This window comes from Bos grunniens, chromosome 7, assembly GCF_055505025.1.
Source record: "Bos grunniens cultivar Pamir isolate PY7600 chromosome 7, Bosgru_T2T1.0, whole genome shotgun sequence".
NCBI classification, from domain to species: domain Eukaryota; kingdom Metazoa; phylum Chordata; class Mammalia; order Artiodactyla; family Bovidae; genus Bos; species Bos grunniens.
In genome coordinates, this window is record NC_141171.1 from 42,327,696 (window position 1) to 42,346,900 (window position 19,205).

The 19,205-nt window shown below is 37.7% G+C and overlaps 1 pseudogene; it reads left to right on the plus strand.

Annotated features, from left to right (window-relative positions):
* The first annotated feature begins 13,779 nt into the window (after positions 1-13,779).
* LOC147369244 (olfactory receptor 2T29-like) lies at positions 13,780-14,738 on the plus strand (annotated as a pseudogene).
* Positions 14,739-19,205: the final 4,467 nt, after the last annotated feature.

Consider the following 19,205-nt stretch of genomic DNA (forward strand, 5'->3'; position numbering starts at 1 on the left):
GGTGTTTGCTATGACCAGTGCGTTCTTGGCAAAACTCTATTAGCCTTTGCCCAGCTTCATTCTGTACTCCAAGACCAAATTTGCCTGTTACTCCAGGTATTTCTTGACTCCCTACTTTTGCATTCCAGTACAATGAATTATATATAATTCATTAATATAAAATTAAATATATGTGCTAGTATATCAATTTTGCAACATTTGTTCTAGTATTAGAATTTTGGAAATTGTAAAACGCAAGGACAGAAGCAAACATACCTAATAGAAAGTGGTTTGCCATTCTCAAGGAAGAGAAATGGAAATTAATTCTGAATTTAATAAAGAACAATTTGAAAAATTTCTGAATTATTTTCTTAAAATTTTTTCTCCTTCAGTATTTCCAGCTGCCACTTAATTGATATGTAGTACATTACATTCAAAAACTATAGCAAAATATTCTCCTGTTTAGTCTTCTATATTCTTCTAATCAATTCATTCTTCCAAAATAAAATTGTATTGTGAAAATTAACATTGCAAAAAGGTGTTTTGGTTTAAAGGTTATACTTTATGAAATGTATGTATAGCTACCACAAAGTGCCCATCCTCCACATATATAAGGAAAACTTCCTTCATACCTGAAGTCTTTATATCTGTTTATCCAACACCATTATTGCCTGAAAGGCAGCCACTGTCCTCAATTTTATTTAAAAAATAGATTTATGGTCTATTAATGTATACCTAACAACATTAATTGATTTCATTTATATATGGATGGATTATTTTCTTTATCAGTTCAGTTCAGTCGCTCAGTTCTGTCCAACTTTTTGCGACCCCAGGGACTGCAGCACACCAAGCTTCCCTGTCCATCACAAACTCCTGGGCCTTGCTCAAACTCATGTCCACTGAGTCAGTGATGCCATCCAAACATCTCATCCTCTGTCATCCCCTTCTCCTCCTGTCTTCAGTCTTTCCCAGCATCACGGTCTTTTCCATTGAGTCAGCTCTTTGCATCAGGTGGCCAAAGTATTGGAGCTTCAGCTTCAGCATTAGTCCTTCCAATGAGTATTCAGTATTAATTTCCTTTAGATTTGACTGTTTTGATCTCCTTGCAACCCAAGGGACTCTCAAGAGTCTTCTCCAACACCACAGTTCAAAAGCATCAATTCTTCAACACTCAGCTTTTTTTATGGTCCAACTCTCACATCCATACACAACTACTGGAAAAACAATAGCTTTGGCTAGATGGATCTTTGTTGGCAAAGTAATGTCTCTGCTTTTTAATATGCTATCTAGGTTGGTCATAGCTCTTGTTCCAAGGAGCAAGCATCTTTTCATTTCATGGCTGCAGTCACCATCTGCAGTGACTTTAGAGCCCAAGAATATAAACTCTGTCATTGTTTTTATTGTTTCTCCAACTATTTGCCATAAAGTGATGAGACTGGATGCCATGATCTTCATTTTTGGGGTACTGAGTTTTAAGCCAGCTTTTTCACTCACCTCTTGCACTTTAATCAAGAGGTTCTTTAGCTCCTCTTCACTTCCTGCCATAAGTGTGGGGTCATCTGCATTTCTGAGGTTATTGATATTTCTCCCAGCAATCTTGATTCCAGTTTGTGCTTCATCCAGCCTGGCATTTTGCATAATGTGCTCTGCATATAAGTTAAATAGGCTGGATGAAGTACAAGCTGGAATCAAGATTGCGAGGAGAAATATCAATAACCTCAGATATGCAGATGACACCACCCTTATGGCAGAAAACAAAGAACTAAAGAGCCCTTGATGAAAGTGAAGGAAAAGAGTGGAAAAGTTAGCTTGAAACTCAACATTCAAAAAACTAAGATCGTGACATCTGGTCCCATCACTTCATGGCAAATAGATGGGGAAAAAATGGAAATGGTGACATATTTTATTTTGTTGTGCTCCAAAATCACTGCAGATGGTGAGTGAAGCCATGAAATTAAAAGACTCTTGCTCCTTGGAAGAAAAGCTATGACAATCCTAGACACTGTATTAAAAAGAAGAGACATCCCTTTGCCAACAAAGCTCTGTATAGTCAAAGCTTTGGTTTTTCCAGTAGCCATGTACAGATATGAGAGTTGGACCATTAAGAAGGCTGAATATTTTTAGCTATTTTTTATCTCTCCATTTTAATGGAGAGAATATCAGAATAGATATTTTTCCAAAGCAGACACTCAGATGGCCATTAGGCATGAGACAAGATATTTAACATTACTAGTCATCAGGAATATACAAATCAAAACCAGAATAAAATATCACCACAAATCTGTTAGAATGGCTATTATCAAAAAGATAACATGTATGGATGTGAGAATTAGACCATAAAGAAAGCTGAGTGCCAAAGAATTGATGCTTTTGAACTGTGGCATTGGATAAGACTCTTGAGAGTCCCTTGGACTGTAAGGAGATCCAACCAGCCCATCCTAAAGGTAATCAGTCCTGAATATTCACTGGAAGGACTGACGGTGAATCTGAAACCAATACTTTGGCCACCTGATGTGAAGAACTGAGTCATTTGAAAAGACCCTGATGCTGGGAAAGATTGAAGGCAGGAGAAGGGGATTTCAGAGGATAAGATGGTTGGATGCCATCACCAACTCAATGGGCATGAGTTTGAACAAGCTCTGGGAGTTGGTGATGAACAGGAAAGCCTGGTGTGCTGCAGTCCATGGGGTCACAAAGAGTCAGACATGACTGAGAGACTGAACTGAACTGAATAAGTGATGATGAGATGGAGAAAGGGAACACTTGATCACTATTGATTGCAATGTAAATTGGCGCAAAGTTACAGAAAAAAGTAAAGAGGTTCCTCAAACAATTTAAAATGGAAGTAGCATATGATCCATCAATTTCACTCCTGAATATTTATCCAAAGAAAGCAAAAATAGTGGTTTAAAAAAAATATCTGCAAGATCACCAAGATGGCAGAGTAGAAAGAGTCTGAGCTCTCTTCCTCTCATAAGCAATACCACGACTATATATGAACTCAACATAGTGAAATGAAGTCACTCAGTTGTGCGTGACTGTTTGCAACCCCATGGACTGTAGCCTACCAGGCTCCTCTGTCCATGGGATTTTCCAGGCAAGAGTACTGGAGTGGGTTGCCATTTCCTTCTCCAGGGGATCTTCCCAACCCAGGGATCGAACCCAGGTCTCTTGCATTGCAGCCATACGCTTTACCATCTGAGCCACCAGGGAAGCTATAAACTCAACATAAGAGTGTCTAAATATATAAAGCAAGTATTTAGGAATACCACAACTATATATGAACTCAACATAATGGTGTCTAAACATATAAGGCAAATATTTAGGAATGTCAAGGAATAAACACAATAAAAGTAGGGGAAATTTACATGCTACTTACACCAATGGACACATCATCCAAACAGAAATTCAGTAAGGAAACACTGGCATTAAATGACACATTGTATCAGATGAATTTAATAGATGCAGCATTCTATCTAAAGGGGCTTCCCAGGTGGTGCTAGTAGTATAAAGAATCTGCCTGCCAATGCAGAAGACATAATAGACACGGGTTCGATCAATGGGTCAGGAAAATTCCCTGAAGAGGGCATGGCAACCCTCTCCAGTATTCTTGAATGAGAGAATCCCATGGACAGAAGAGCCTAATGAGCTACAGTCCATAGGGTTGCAAACAGTTAGACACAACTGAGGTGACCTAGTATGCACACACACACACTCCATCTGAAAGCAACAAAATACACATTCTTTTCAAAAATATACAGAATATTGTCCAAGATGGATCATATATGAGTCCAAAAAGCAAGCATTTGTAAATTTAGGAAAATTAATATTAAGCATACTTTCCCACCACAATGCTATGAACCTGGAAATCAACTACAAGGAAAAACAACAACAACAACTGCAAAAAAAAAAAAAAAAAAAAACCCATAAACACAAGGAGACCAGAAAATATGCTACTAAACAACCAATGGATCACTGAAGAAATCAAATAGGAAATCAAAAAATACCCAGAGACATATAAAAACAAAAATGCAGTGATCCAAAACCTACAGAACAAACCAAAACCAGTTCTAAGAGTGAAGGATATAGTGATACACGCTTACGTAAAGAAACAGGAAAAATCTCAAAAATCAACATACCAGTATACATAAAGAAACTAGAGAAAGAAGAACAAACAAAACCCAAAATTAGTACCAGAAAAATCATCAGTATCAGAGGAAAAATAAAATAGAAACTAAAAACCATAGAAACATCAATGAGGCTAAATGTATCAGGGTATAACATATTCTCTTACCAACTTTTATCTATGGTATATGTTTCAGCATATCCTCTTTCATTTTTTTTTATTTATACATGCCCTCTTTGTTTTTTTCATGAATATTGCTAAAGGTTTGTCACTTTTGCTTACCTTTAAAAAATATTTTTGTTTTATTGATCTTTATTTATTTATTTATTTAGGCTGGGGCAAGGAAGAGCTACTTTATTCAGAAAAGTCGATAAACCAAGAAGGTGGTAGACTAGTGTCTCAAAAACCAATCTTGCCTGAGTTACAATTCAGGTTTCTTTTTCTTTTCTTATTTTTTAATTGGAGAAAAATTGATTTGTAATATACTCTGGCTTCTCTTCAGATAGTATACTCTGATCTTTTCTGTTGTCTTTTGAGTCTGTATTTTATTTATTTCTCCTCTGCCCTTTTTTATTTCATTTCTTCTACTTAATTTGGGCTACTTTTGTTTTTCTTTTGCTACTTTCTTGTGGTGTAAAATTACAGTGTTTACTTGAGACTTTTCTACATGCTAACATCCAGTTAGTATGTAAAACATGCCCATCTACCCCAGTCATGAGGGTATTAGTGGAAGTACAAGGCTGATTATTTTTATAAACACTGAAGGGTCAGTTAGGAGACCTGACATAAACTGAATGACAACTTGATATCAAACCCCCACCAACATGCTTTAAACCTACAGATGACTCTTATAGAAAATGCAGAAAAAGAGAGATAACTTCTTCATCCTGAGGTTTATGAAAAGGTAAGACAAGAAGTCCTGGCTGAATTGACCCCAGTTCAGTTCAGTTCAGTTCAGTCGCTCAGTCATGTCTGACTCTTTGCGACTCCATGAACCGCAGCATGCCAGGCCTCCCTGTCCATCACCAACCCCCAGAGTTCACCCAAACCCATGTCCATTGAATTGGTGATGCCATCCAACCATCTCATCCTCTGTCGTCCCCTTCTCCTCCTGCCTTCAATCTTTCCCAGCATCAGGGTCTTCTCAAATGAGTCAGTTCTTCACATCAGGTGGCCAATGTATTGCATAGGTTAATCCCCTTCAAAATGATCATGGCCTGCTGTCTTCTCTCCATTATAATTCAATAGGTGTCATATTGATTGGAAACTGCATTCATCCTAGAGACCATAATCAATAGGAAAAACTGAAAAAAAAAAAAATAAGCATGGTTAAAATATGTTAGAAAACTAATTTAACTTGGAATAAGGCCTTTCCAGTTGCCCTGCTACAGATTAGAGTGGCTCTCAAAAGCAAGCTTAAATTAAGCCCTTTTAAATTATTGTATAGTAAGCCATTCCAGATGTCAGCCTGGGCAGGAGAGTCTGCAGCTGTCTTAAAGAATCTAACTGTCACCAGCTAAAGTAAGACTTTAGGCATTGCTAACTTTTGCTCCTGAGTTTACTTCAAAAAGGTCCACATACCTGAATGACGTCATCCTGCTCCCTTTCTACACCAGAGTTTGAGTCACACTTGAACCTTGGAGAGAGCAGAAGACCTAAATAGACATTTCTCCACATAGGACATACAGATAGACAACAGGCACCTGAAAAGGTGCTCAAAATCCCTAATTTTTAAGGAAAGGCAATCAAAAACACAATAAGATATCACCTCACATCACTGAGAATGCCATCATTAAAAGTCTACAAATGGTAAATATTGGAGAGTGTGTGGAGAAAAGGGAACTCTCCTATACTGTTAGTGGGAATGTAAATTTTTGCAGCCACTGTGAAAAACATCATGGTGATTCCTTAAAAAACTAGAAATCATGCTACCATATGATCCAGCAACCCCACTCCTGGGCACATATCCAATGAAGATGAAAATTCCAATTTGAAAATATGTATGCACCCCAGTTGGAAAAGGGAATGACAACCCACTCCAGTATTCTTGCTGGAAAAATCCCATGGACAGAGGAGCCTGGTGGGCTACAGTCCAAGGGGTCACAAAGAGTTGGACATGACTGAAGTGACTGAACATGCATGTACCCCAGTGTTCATAGTAACACTATTTATAACACCCATGACATGGAAGCAACCTGTCTCCCTCAACAGACAAATGGATGAAGAAGATGTAGTATATACAAACAATGGAATATTACTCCATCATAGAAAATGAAATAATGCAGCAACATTAATGGACCTAGAGAATATCGTATGAAGTGAACTAAGCGAAATATGCAGAAAGACAGATATTGTATCACTTACATGTGTATTCTAAAAAAATACAAATAAATTAATAAATGTATTTACAAAACAGAAGCAGATTCAGAGGCAAAAGAAAACAAAGTTATTGCTACCCCAAGGGAAAAAGAGGGGTGATAAGGAATTTCTAATTCCTTATAAATTAGGAATATGAGATTAACATATACAAACTGCTATTCATAGAATAGGTAGGAAATAGGGATTTACTGTATAACACAGGGGAAAATGTTCAATATCTTCTAGTAATATATTATAGAAAATAATCTGAAAAAGTTATATATACAATCACCTTACTGTATAACACAGGGGAAAATGTTCAATATCTTCTAGTAATATATTATAGAAAATAATCTGAAAAAGTTATATATACAATCACCTTACTGTACACCTGAAACTAACACAATGGTGTAAATCAATCATATTTCAATAAAAACAAAACTAGCGAAAACAAGGACCCAAGCATCAACTTGCCCCTAAGTAGTCAGGACCATAGTGGGCACTGCTGAACACTCACTGTGCTATTAAATTAGCTAAGATAAAACTGTGGATTAAAATTTTTTCTACAGAAACTGATGGGATGAAGAGAAAGCAGGTGTGGTCTTATGAGCCACTAGAAGGTCTTAATTTGCTATTTTAAGTCAAGATAGGTAATGATGCCTTTTGTTCTCTTTTGTTTCACCACACTGGTGATAGACACTTGTTGGAAAAGACCAAAGTGGGAAATAATCCCCCTTTCTGTTAAATGTTAGCAAGATATAAAAATAGCATAAGGAAGAGCATCTTGGATATTGCCATCCTAAATGCAAGAGAAGTGAAAGTGAAAGTCATTCAATTGTGTCTGACTCTTTGCAACCCATGGACTATGCAGTCCATGGAATTCCCCAGGCCTGAATACTGGAGTGGGTAGCCTTTCCCTTGTCCAGGGGATCTTCCCAACCCAAGGGAACCCAGGTTCCCACATTGTAGAGTTTATGTATATATTCAAGTGTTTGTTGAAGTGTTATACTACAGCCATAAAAAGGAAAACAGCATACGCCCAGCTTGGAACTCAGGAATACTGTCAGTCCCAAGTTAATCAATTCCATCCCATAATCACTCCCTTATTTCCCTAATTCAGCAGGAAGTAGCCAAAATGATCATTACCCCTTGCCACACAAGAGTCTGGAATGCACACTGAGAGTGGGGAACTGGAACAGAGAACAAATCTGACTCCATATTGGATCTATTTTTCTATCTCTAATCTTTGTATTCTGTTGGCTCTACTTGGTTGTGCTGGCTCTGTGCCTTTGTAAAAGAATGTTGCCTATTGCCTGAAATATCTCAACGCTCTGCCTCCCACACTTTTTCCATTCATATGGAGATAAAAAGCTGCAGAACAGAAAAGAACAATTGTCTTGTTGGAGGTTTATAGAAACATCATGACCAGGCATACATGGACAGGAGCAAGAATGAAGGATTCTGGCACAAATAATTTTCAAAAAAATAGACACACCCTTAACATAAGAGAAGCCTGAATCTACCTTTGGTAAGATGATTCTTTGGGACACTATTCCACTATCTTCTTGGTTTGCTTGCTTTACACAAATAAATTCACTGTTCCCTGCACCAATACCTTGTCTCTTGATTTATTGATCTTTTGTGCAGCAATCTGTAAAAGCCTGGATTCAGTATAACAGCAAAACTTTAGAAAATTTTTGGAAAAGAAATTTACTGCTAAAGGCGATGGCACCCCACTCCAGTACTCTTGCCTGGAAAATCCCATGGATGGAGGAGCCTGGTAGGCTGCAGTCCATGGGGTCACGAAGAGTTGGACACGACTGAGCGACTTCACTTTCACTTCTCACTTTCATGCATTGGAGAAGGAAATGGCAACCCACTCCAGTGTTCTTGCCTGGAGAATCCCAGGGATGGGGGAGCCTGGAGGGCTGCCGTCTCTGGGGTCGCACAGAGTCGGACACGACTAACGTGACTTAGCAGCAGCAGCAGCATGAATATACCTCCCCACTCCAGTACTCTTGCCTGGCAAATCCCATGGACAGAAGGGCCTGGTAAGCTGCAGTCCATGGGGTTGATGCCAGTCGGACACGACTGAGCGACTTCACTTTCACTTTTCACTTTCATGCATTTGGAGAAGGAAATGGCAACCCACTCCAGTATTCTTGCCTGGAGAATCCCAGGGACGGGGGAGCCTGGTGGGCTGCCATCTACGGGGTCGCACAGAGTCGGACACGACTGAAGCGACTTAGCAGCAGCAGCATGAAGATACCTGAAACATTTTATACCCTTTGGTAAATTAATTTAGAAAAAACTGCATTCAGAGATTGCTTTTTATAAAAGTGAATTTATTTGAGCATAATTTATAATTTAGAATTTTGAATGCAACATAATTATTCAATATTAGGGATTATAATAAATGTACAATTAATTTGATAGGATGTTAACCTCATGTCCAATTATATACAAACACTTTATACACTTCAAACTGATGGAATATAATAGGGGATTGGCTACAGATTAGCTGGTAAAGTGTTGGAAAGAAGGCTGGGGAAGCAAGAAAGAGAGTATTGTCATCCAAGGACCAAGAGCCCCCATGAACCAGTGGAGACCCACATACCCACACTGCTGAGCTGATTGAGCTACTGCATTCTGGGGCTACTGGTGGGACCCTCCTCTGCTGCAACTCAGATGCCTGCATCCCGTAGTGCCAATGAAACTACTTTTGAAGTGCTGGATCCCATAGCTCTCACATGGTCCTCAGTTGGCTACAACTGCTGCAGCTGCCAGAGACCAACAGAAGAAAGAAGAAAAAAATGTGCAGCTTCTTTATTTCTCCCACTGTCCAGTGTCTCCCAATACTTGCATTCTCAGCATCTTATGGGAAACAAGGTGACAAAGGAATTAGGAGAAACCATCTGTAGGCGGAAACTCAGGACATATGAGACCACCCCACAAAGTGTGGGCCTCACAAACATAAGTCACCATTTAGACAAAGGATGCCAAGGAATAAAGATGGCAAGGGAAAATAATCAACATAATTTGAGAAAACACATACAGAATAAGGTTAAGAAGAATTTTGCTACAATTTCCCTGAGGATAGGATTGCTTTATTTTCTTCCCTGGTTTATCACAACTATGTGGTATATGGTACACATTTCATAAATATTTGTATTCTGAAATCAAGATACAACCATCAAGGCATAATTTTTGCCTCGGAAAGTAAATTATGGTTGATTTTTAAATTTTCTTTGTAATAGTTTATGGGTTTTAAAAATTTTTTTCTACAATTAGCATGTCAAAATATAAATTAAAATCAAATACATAAAATTAAATGTAGTATTAAAGCAACAGAGATTGCAACTGGGTGACTAAAGATTAAAATCAGTACCCTACAGAAGACCAATCCAGATGAAAATATAAAAGACCACCACAATTTTAGTCTCAACCACAGTACTGATTAGTAGTGCTGTCTTTGACACATCAATTAGACTATGAATTTCAGACTCTGTAACTCTGAAAGACAAGCATCAATACCACACAAAAAGTATTGAAGAAGCAATGAAGATAAATATATATACAGATAAGAAAACATTTTTTGTAATGTGAAAAGGCTAAGGCCATATATAAACTAATACCTATGCCATAGATAAAATTTTACTGATGATGGTAAGATTTGAGTTTATTGCTAATTTTTTTTAAGATTTCTAGTTTAATAATAAAGGGATTTTTTTAAGACATTAGGAGAAAACCAAAAAAGTACAACAGAGATATCTATGATCTTTTTTTTTTAGTTCTCTTAATTGCATGCTTCTTGAAGGTTCCAGAGAGGATTTATCAACAGAACATCATCCTCCACTCCCCTAATGAGCATAGTAACACCAAGGATGAAGTCACTGTCCTATCTCTATTTATACGTTTAACTGTGACCACTCTCCATTAGCCCATCTAGATGAGGATTTCAGCATCATCTGATATTGGAGTAAATCAGATAGGAATATAGGTCTACAGGATCAAAAGGGTAATTATTATTTTTTTCTTGTTCTACTTCTGACATTCTATTGATACTTGATTATATTTCCTAATTTTACCCTATTATCTATTTTTATGGAGAAAATCAATAGTGTTTGTTTTTTTTCTTAAATCTTTTATATAACATTTATTTACTGCAGCATATTAAAATATGGGTTTTGATTTCCAATCATTTATGGACAGAAGAACTCACTTTTCTCCTCTATTACTATATGGTAAACTTGTGTCCTTGTGATTTAAATTTTACAGAAGAAAACAAACTAATTTTTCTTTGAGTGAGGATTATTTCTGATAGTTAGAACACTGAAATAAATGTCTTAATCTTATGTTTCTCAGATGAAATCGACAGTGGTTGGCTAATGCCCAAGTTGTAGACTTTAGAGGGAAGACAGTAGCCTAGAGAATTTAAGGTAGCATCAAAGGGTTTGTGTCCCAACACATGAGCTGAGACTTGAGTACTTCTTCAGATGAATAGTGTGATGCTAGACAGATTCCCAGGAACCAGAATTATTTAATCTGTAAAAGGACAAAATAAAATGAGTATGTAATTCATAGGCTCCTGGGGAGATTAAAAAAAAAAAAAAACAGCAACATAATAGGACAATTGGCTTCACTCAAGATTTGATATGGTTCTACCCCTAAAGTTAATAACTCCCCAAGTTCAATATGCACCATTTCACTTATATTAAACTCAGACAGTTGGATAAAAAGCAGTAAGAGTTACCAAGAAAGCAAGTCGCCTTGCCTGATACAGACTGTATTCCTTTGACTGTCTGGTGTCCTAGGTAGGCTGTTCAGTGTGGGCTTAATCACAGTGACTATGATTTTCCAAAGGGCAACGAGATTTGCCCAGTGCTTCCCATTTCCCCTCCAGCTCTCGCTTCATTCCTTCAGGTCTTCACATTGCGAGTCACTGCATTGGTCCTTTGCCACTTTGATCACAAATTAAAACTCAGCCACAAGTGTGTCTTTAGCTTATTTGTTTTTAAATTTTGCACAGAGTTCAGCTTTCCTCTGCCAGTGTAGGTGGAATTTGACAGAAATATTATATTTTTAATGGTACTTTTCCCAGATTTTCTGGATATTTATAATAAGGGATTATTTTCAATATCATTTACTGCTTCAGCACCCCAGAACTTGGGGCTGTTAATAAATCTCTGGGATTATTACAAGAGTATAAAGTATGTTAGGACTTGGATAATCTTCCTGACATATTTCTACAATCACAAGTACTTCTAAACTTTTCTCTTGTGAGAGAAGCCAACATTTCCTCTTGTTGGTAAGGTTTATAAAATTTAACATTTAACATATCAGAAGTTGAAAAGTTGCAAAGATTAAATCTTCATAAGAAAAAGTATAGAAGAAGCAATTACTGAGTCTCTTCTAAAACACCAGATGTATTTTGCTTTAGTCCTCTTTCTTATTTTGTAGCCCTTTTAAAATTCTAATTTAAATTATATTTGCATAATACTTCTCCCTAAATGGATTAAATATGACTCACCTAAATGTAAGCAAGTTTAATTTTTCTTTGATTTGTCCTCAGCCTCCAACACAGATATAAGTTATGTACAGCAAGATAGAGGAAAGAAAACCGAAGTCAGAGACATTTCAATGTTGTTCAGTTTTCCTCTCTGCATCTCTGTTTCCATGAAAAATTGATTACTATAGACAATAAAGCTGATGATGTTTACAAGACAACTAAAATCTTGTCTGTAAATGGGAATAACAATCTCAATGCTATTTCATCTCCCTGAGATTTAGAACAAATGGTATGAGCTTTAAGCAGATGAAGCTGGAGAAGACAGAACTGAAATGAAACTCTCCATAAAGCTCTACTTAACCAGAGTTAAAATAAGAAAGATAGATTATATATTTCATATTTATATGTTAATATTTATATAAAAGGGCTTGCCTCATAGCTCAGTTGGTAAAGAATCCACCTGCAATGCAGGAGACCCCAATTCAATTCCAGGGTGGGAAAGATCCCTGCAGAAGGCATGGGTTACCCACTCCAGTATCCTTGGGCTTGCCTGGTGGCTCAGCTGGTAAAGAATCCACCTGCAATGTGGGAGACCTGGGTTCAATCCCTGGGTTGGAAGATGCCCTGGAGAAGGGAGAGGCTACCCACTCCAGTATTCTGGCCTGGAGAATTCCATGGACTGTATGCCATGGGGTCACAAAGAGTTAGACATGACTGAGCAACTTTCTCCCATTTATATAAAATATATAAAGTTTGTACTGTAGAAAGTCTGAGATTATGCATATACACATATTTATATATATTTAGAGAGATTATGTTAGAATAATATATAATGCTATAAAACAGTATACTTTGTGTGTATATATATATATATGTCTTGAACTACAGAATTTATCAAATCCAAATTCTTATATAAATGAATAGGTATTAAAACTAGCAAGCTGAAGTAATGAATCTGATCATAAAAGAAATAGTAACAACCTTCTCTTAGAATATGCACAATATTTACACTAAATGTTAATGCTTTGACAATATGTATCATTATTCATCGGTAACTGGTACTGTTTTCAGCCTTTTCAATATTTTACTTCATTTAATTCTAAATGCATTTTATAGCAAACATTATTTTTTGTTTAAGTAGAGTAGACAGAGGAGTGGTGGATATATATATCTATATATATCTATATATATATAGATATATCCTATCTAATTATAGGATAATAAAAACCCATAGTCCAACCTTAGAGTCTGGGCTTCTCGCTCGCTCTCTTTAATATATCTAAGGGATTGGTTATTGTTGAGAACCCAAATCTGCCCCTGTGAATACATGGCTCACTCCACAAAAATTCAGAGCCTCACAAAATTGCTTGAACCAACACACAAAGATAGGTGGAATTTTTGGTATATGTGTTCACCAAATTATGTTTAAGTAACTTTCTAATTTTTTCATATATTACTAAAGGTTTTTAAGATGCAACTGGATCCTTAAAAGAGACAGATTGAATCAATTCTGCCTTATATAACAAAAATCTAATGTTTTACCCTAAATAAATTAATCAACAATTGTGAATTCTTAGTTTTCCATTAATTTTTTTTTATTTACAGGCACCTTATAACCCCCAAATCTCCAGTCTCATACCACTAACTCCTTTTAGCACAATTGCATTGCTTCGCATCCACAAACAGGCACACACGCACACACACACACACACACACGCAAGCCCACCAAACATTTATCTCAGGTGGTCATATACCATGAGTGATTTATTAATCACAAATCTTTCCTTGGTGATCTAGGAGAAACTTCATGGACAAATCTACCTGGGCCACCAACCACACTGGACAGTTGGATTTCATCCTTATGGGACTCTTCAGTCAATCCAAGCATCCAGCTTTCCTCTGTGTGGTCATTTTTGTGATTTTCTTGATGGCCTTGTCTGGAAATAGCATCCTGATCCTTCTGATATATTCTGATGCCCACCTCCACACCCCTATGTACTATTTCATCAGCCAGTTGTCTCTCATGGACATGATATACATTTGTGTCACTGTGCCCAAAATGCTCATGGACCAGGTCATGGGTAAGAATAAGATCTCAGCCCCTGAATGTGGAATGCAGATGTTTTTCTATGTGACACTTGGAGGTTCAGAATATTTCCTTCTGGCTGCCATGGCCTATGATCGCTATGTGGCCATCTGTCATCCACTCCACTATTCTACCCTCATGAGCCATAAGATGTGGCTGTTCTTGGTGTCTGGCTGCTGGTTTCTGGGATCAGTGGATGGCTTTATGCTCACACTCATCACCATGACCTTTCCCTTCTGTAGATCCCGGGAGATCCATCATTTCTTCTGTGAGGTCCCTGCTGTAATGAAGCTTTCCTGCTCAGACACTTCCCTGTATGAGACACTCATGTACCTGTGCTGTGTCCTCATGCTCCTCATCCCCATGACAGTCATTTCAAGTTCTTATTCATTCATCCTCCTCACCATCCACAGGATGAATTCAGCAGAGGGCAGGAAGAAGGCCTTAACCACTTGTTCTTCCCACATGACTGTGGTCATCCTCTTCTATGGAGCTGCCATCTATACCTACATGCTCCCCATCTCTTACCACTCCCCTGAGAAGGACATGGCTGTATCTGCCTTTTACACCATACTCACTCCTGTTCTAAACCCTTTAATCTACAGTCTTAGGAATAAGGATGTCATAAGGGCACTAAAGAAAATGTTGAATTTAGAATATTTCAGAGAACCACGAAATAAGACATTTTTATACTAGTGGTTTATTTTTATTCATCCTGTATCAGAACTTTCTGACCTTATACAAATATTATTCTTTTTTTAATTTTATTATTTTTTTTTTTTTTACTTTACAATATTGTATTGGTTTTGCCATACATGAACATGCATCCACCATGGGTGTACACGTGTTCCCCATCCTGAACCCCCCTCCCACCTCCCTCCCCAGATTCTCATACCATAATGTGTTATGTAATACTCATTTATTTTAGAAAATTGTTTCCCTGTAATTGAAAGCCATTCATTTTTATATTTCTTTGTACAAATTATTTTTACAAAGCTAGTAGAGGTGATGGAATTCCAGTTGAGCTATTTCAAATCCTAAAAGATGCTGTGAAAGTGCTGCACTGAATATGCCAGCAAATTGGGAAAACTCAGCAGTGGCCACAGGACTGGAAAAGGTCAGTTTTTATTCCAATCCCAAAGAAAGGCAATGGCAAAGAATGCTCAAACGAATGCACAATTGCACTCATCTCACACACTAGTAAAGTAATGTTTAAATTTCTCCAAGCCAAGCTTCAGCAGTACGTGAACCGTGAACTTCCAGATGTTCAAGCTGGATTTAGAAAAGGCAGAGGAACCAGAGATCAAATTGCCAACATCCGTGGGATCATTGAAAGAGCAAGAGAGTTCCAAAACAACATGTTTCTGCTTTATTGACTATGCCAAACCTTTGACTGTGTGGACCACAACAAATTGTGGAAAATTCTTAAAGGGTTGAGAATACCAGGCCACCTGACCCGCCTCTTGAGAAATCTGTATGCAGGTCAGGAAGCAACAGTTAGAACTGGACATGGAACAACAGACTAGTTCCAAATAGGATAAAGAGTACGTCAAAGTTGTATATTGTCACCATGCTTATTTAACTTATATGCAGAGTACATCATGAGAAACGCTGGGCTGGATGAAGCACAAGCTGAAATCAAGATTGCAGGGAGAAATATCAATAACCTCAGATATGCAGATGACACCACCCTTATGGCAGAAAGTGAAGAGGAACTAAAGAGCCTCTTGATGAAAGAGGAGAGTGAAAAAGTTGACTTAAAGCTCAACATTCAGAAAACTAAGATCATAGCATCTGGTCCCATCACTTCATGGCAAATAGGTGGGGAAACAGTAGAAACAGTGAGAGACTTTATTTTCTTGGGGGCTCCAAAATCACTACAGATGGTGACTGCAGCCATGAAATTAAAAGATGCTTGCTCCTAGATACAAAAGTTATGACCAACCTAGACAGCATATTAAAAACAGAGACATTACTTTGCCAGCCAAGTTCCATCTAGTCAAAGCTATGGTTTTTCCAGTAGTCATGTATGGATGCGAGAGTTGGACTATAAAGAAAGCTGAGTGCCGAAGAATTGATGCTTTTGAACTGTGGTGTTGGAGAAGACTCTTGAAATTCCCTTGGACAGCAAGGAGATCCAACCAGTCCATCCTAAAGGAAGTTAGTCCTGAATATTCATTGGAAGAGCTGATGCTGAAGCTGAAACTCTGGTACTTTGGCCACCTGATGTGAAGAATTGAGTCATTTGAAAAGACCCTGATGCTGGGAAAGATTGAAGGCAGGAGGAGAAGGGGACAGCAGAGGATGAGATGGTTGGATGGCATCACCGACTCAATGGACATGAGTTTGAGAAACTCTGGAAGCTGGTGATGGACAGGGAGGCCTGGTGTGCTGCAGTCCATGGGGTCACAAAGAGTCCGACAGGACTCAGCAACTGAACTGACTGACTGGTTGAATCCATACTACATTTTTATGAAGTTTCAACTCCACCATGTTTCTGTGGAATAATATTTGTACTCTTAAGAAATCCACAATTAAAATATTTAGATGAAAAAGTATACAATTGCCTAAGCTAGAGATGAGATGAATCAAAAGGGATATATTGTTTATATGTGAATCTGATAAATATTATATATGTTAATTATACTGTTATTTTTCAAGGTATTTGTTTGTATATTTGAAATTATCTAAAAGTAAAGGATTATGTATCAGATTTCTCCATTTTCTTCTTCCTACTTTTAAGTGGTGGAGGTATAAGTGACCTATCTTAGAAATTACATTCATTTTAATGTGCTGATCATTGCTGGGACAATTCTGTCTTCTAGTTGCCTTTATTGAGGTCTACTTTGTTCATCAGGGTTCAATCCTGAAGGTGTCTAGTGGGTGTCAGCTGTCTGAAATCCTTAGTACTTGTGGTCGATCAGAAATTCAAGACCCCACAAAGTAACCTCAAATGGGACGAATAATATTAACCCCAATGTTCCCTCAAGCAGGGAACATTTTCTTTGTTAAGTGGTATCTTAGCTGAGATTTGAAGTATGTAATTTATACACAAGCAAGCAGAGGAAGAACAGCAAATTTTCAACCCTTTATTTACTCAGCAGACATTTCTTTAAAATTTTAAAATATTAGCTAAGTGAAATTTTAAGTTCAAATTACTTATGGCTACTATCCCTACAAATTTGAAGTGTAGGTATATTTTGCATGAAAAGTAAAAGTGAAAGTTGTGTCCTACTCTTTGTGACCCCATGGACTACACAGTTCATGGAATTCTCCAGGCCAGAATACTAGAGTGGGTAGCCTTTCCCTTCTCCAGGAGAGATCTTCCCACTCCAGCGATCGAACCCAGGTCTCCCTCATTGCAGGCAGATGTTTTACCAGCTGAGCCACAAGGGAAGCCCAAGAATACTGGAGTGGGTAAAGGAAAGCCCAAGAATATAGGAGTTGGTAGCCTATTCTTTCTCCAGCGTGTCTTCTCAATGCAGGAACTGAACCAGGGTCTCCTGCATTGCAGGCGGATTCTTTGCATAATAGTTGCTTTATAAAATACATAAATGCACAAATAATTTGATGCACAAATACACAAATGATTTGATGCTCGAAACCTTATTAGGACATATCAGTAACATGCAAGTTCATCCAAAAGAAGAGGGGTTGAGGGAAAACCTGAGAACTCTGTGTTGAATGGTGACTAGATGAATAAAGAAGGCTGGAATGGTGTGGAAGAATTGCTCAAGGACCTGAAGCCATGTAAGCCAAACAGCATGATTAAAGATCAGGTGCTTGGCCAGGAGGAAGAGGTAATGTTTCAATACATCTCCATTCTGATTCAGGTTGTAGCCTCATTTCTTGCTCTTTCGTGACCCAGGTTTTTAAAAGCAGTAATGGAATGACTGGACTTGCATTTTAGAGGTGGTAATTGATTGAAGAACTGTAAGACTGGAGGTATGGAAACCAAGTGAGTGAATATGTTGAGCTGAATAGTGTAAATCTAGGTGGAATGGGCCATGCCCTAACTCTAGGAAGGTTGGGCTGAGTATTTTGGGTAAAAAGGGCCTTGTTGAATCTGTTCCATAGAACCACAATTTTTTTGCATGTCTAAAATCTTCCAACAGGCAGTATCAATGTGAATTAGATGATTTGGAAAGTACAGATTCCATTTTCCTCTTAACACAATCAGTTACTTCATGATATAAAACAAGGATCTTCCAATATTGGGGGACATAAGCTGGGGAAAACAGCTTACAATATTTTTGTTTCAGTCAAATAAAATGAATAAAATATGTGCACTCTTTAACTTTTAGAAAAAAATGAGTAGTGTAAACAACACTCATCAATTTGGAAAACAAATGATATATTTAAGGTTCCATTTAAAGTGCCCTAGATATGGAGAACAAAGGCAAATAGAACAAAACAAAATGCAATGTGTAATATTCTTCCAAAGATGATTAGTTTTATTCTGTCTCAATCAAAAAAAAATCAGATAAAATAAAAATGTTTAGAATGATGATTCATTTTTAAAATAAAATGGTAAAATTACAGCTATCCATAGCTTCTACTAGTAAGAATTTACGAGAACTGTGCAGTTAGTTGGAGAAGGCAATGGCACCCCACTCCAGTACTCCTGCCTGGAAAATCCCATGGACGGAGGAGCCTGGTAGGCTGCAGTCCATGGGGTCGCTGAGGGTCAGACATGACTGAGCGACTTCACTTTCACTTTTCACTTTCATGCATTGGAGAAGGAAATGGCAACCCACTCCAATGTTCTTGCCTGGAGAATCCCAGGGACGGAGGAGCCTGGTGGGCTGCCGTCTATGGGGTCGCACAGAGTCGGACACGACTGCAGTGACTTAGCAGCAGCAGCAGCAGTGCAGTTAGTTGTGATATTGTTAGCCAAATTATACTTTGAATAAAATACTCATAATTCCTGAATGTGGCAAAACAATTGTTGCTCTAAATGTATTACATTTAGAATAAAAAGAATGAATGGCACAGTTTCTGACACTGAGTGCACTTGCTTAAAGTGCCACATGAATAAGTGTGAACTATAGTAATTTAAAATTGTCAAACTTCACGTGGTGTTCATGCATCTGTGTTTATGATCCATTAGCAATTAAACAAAGAAATCACTTCTACAGCATAAAAAT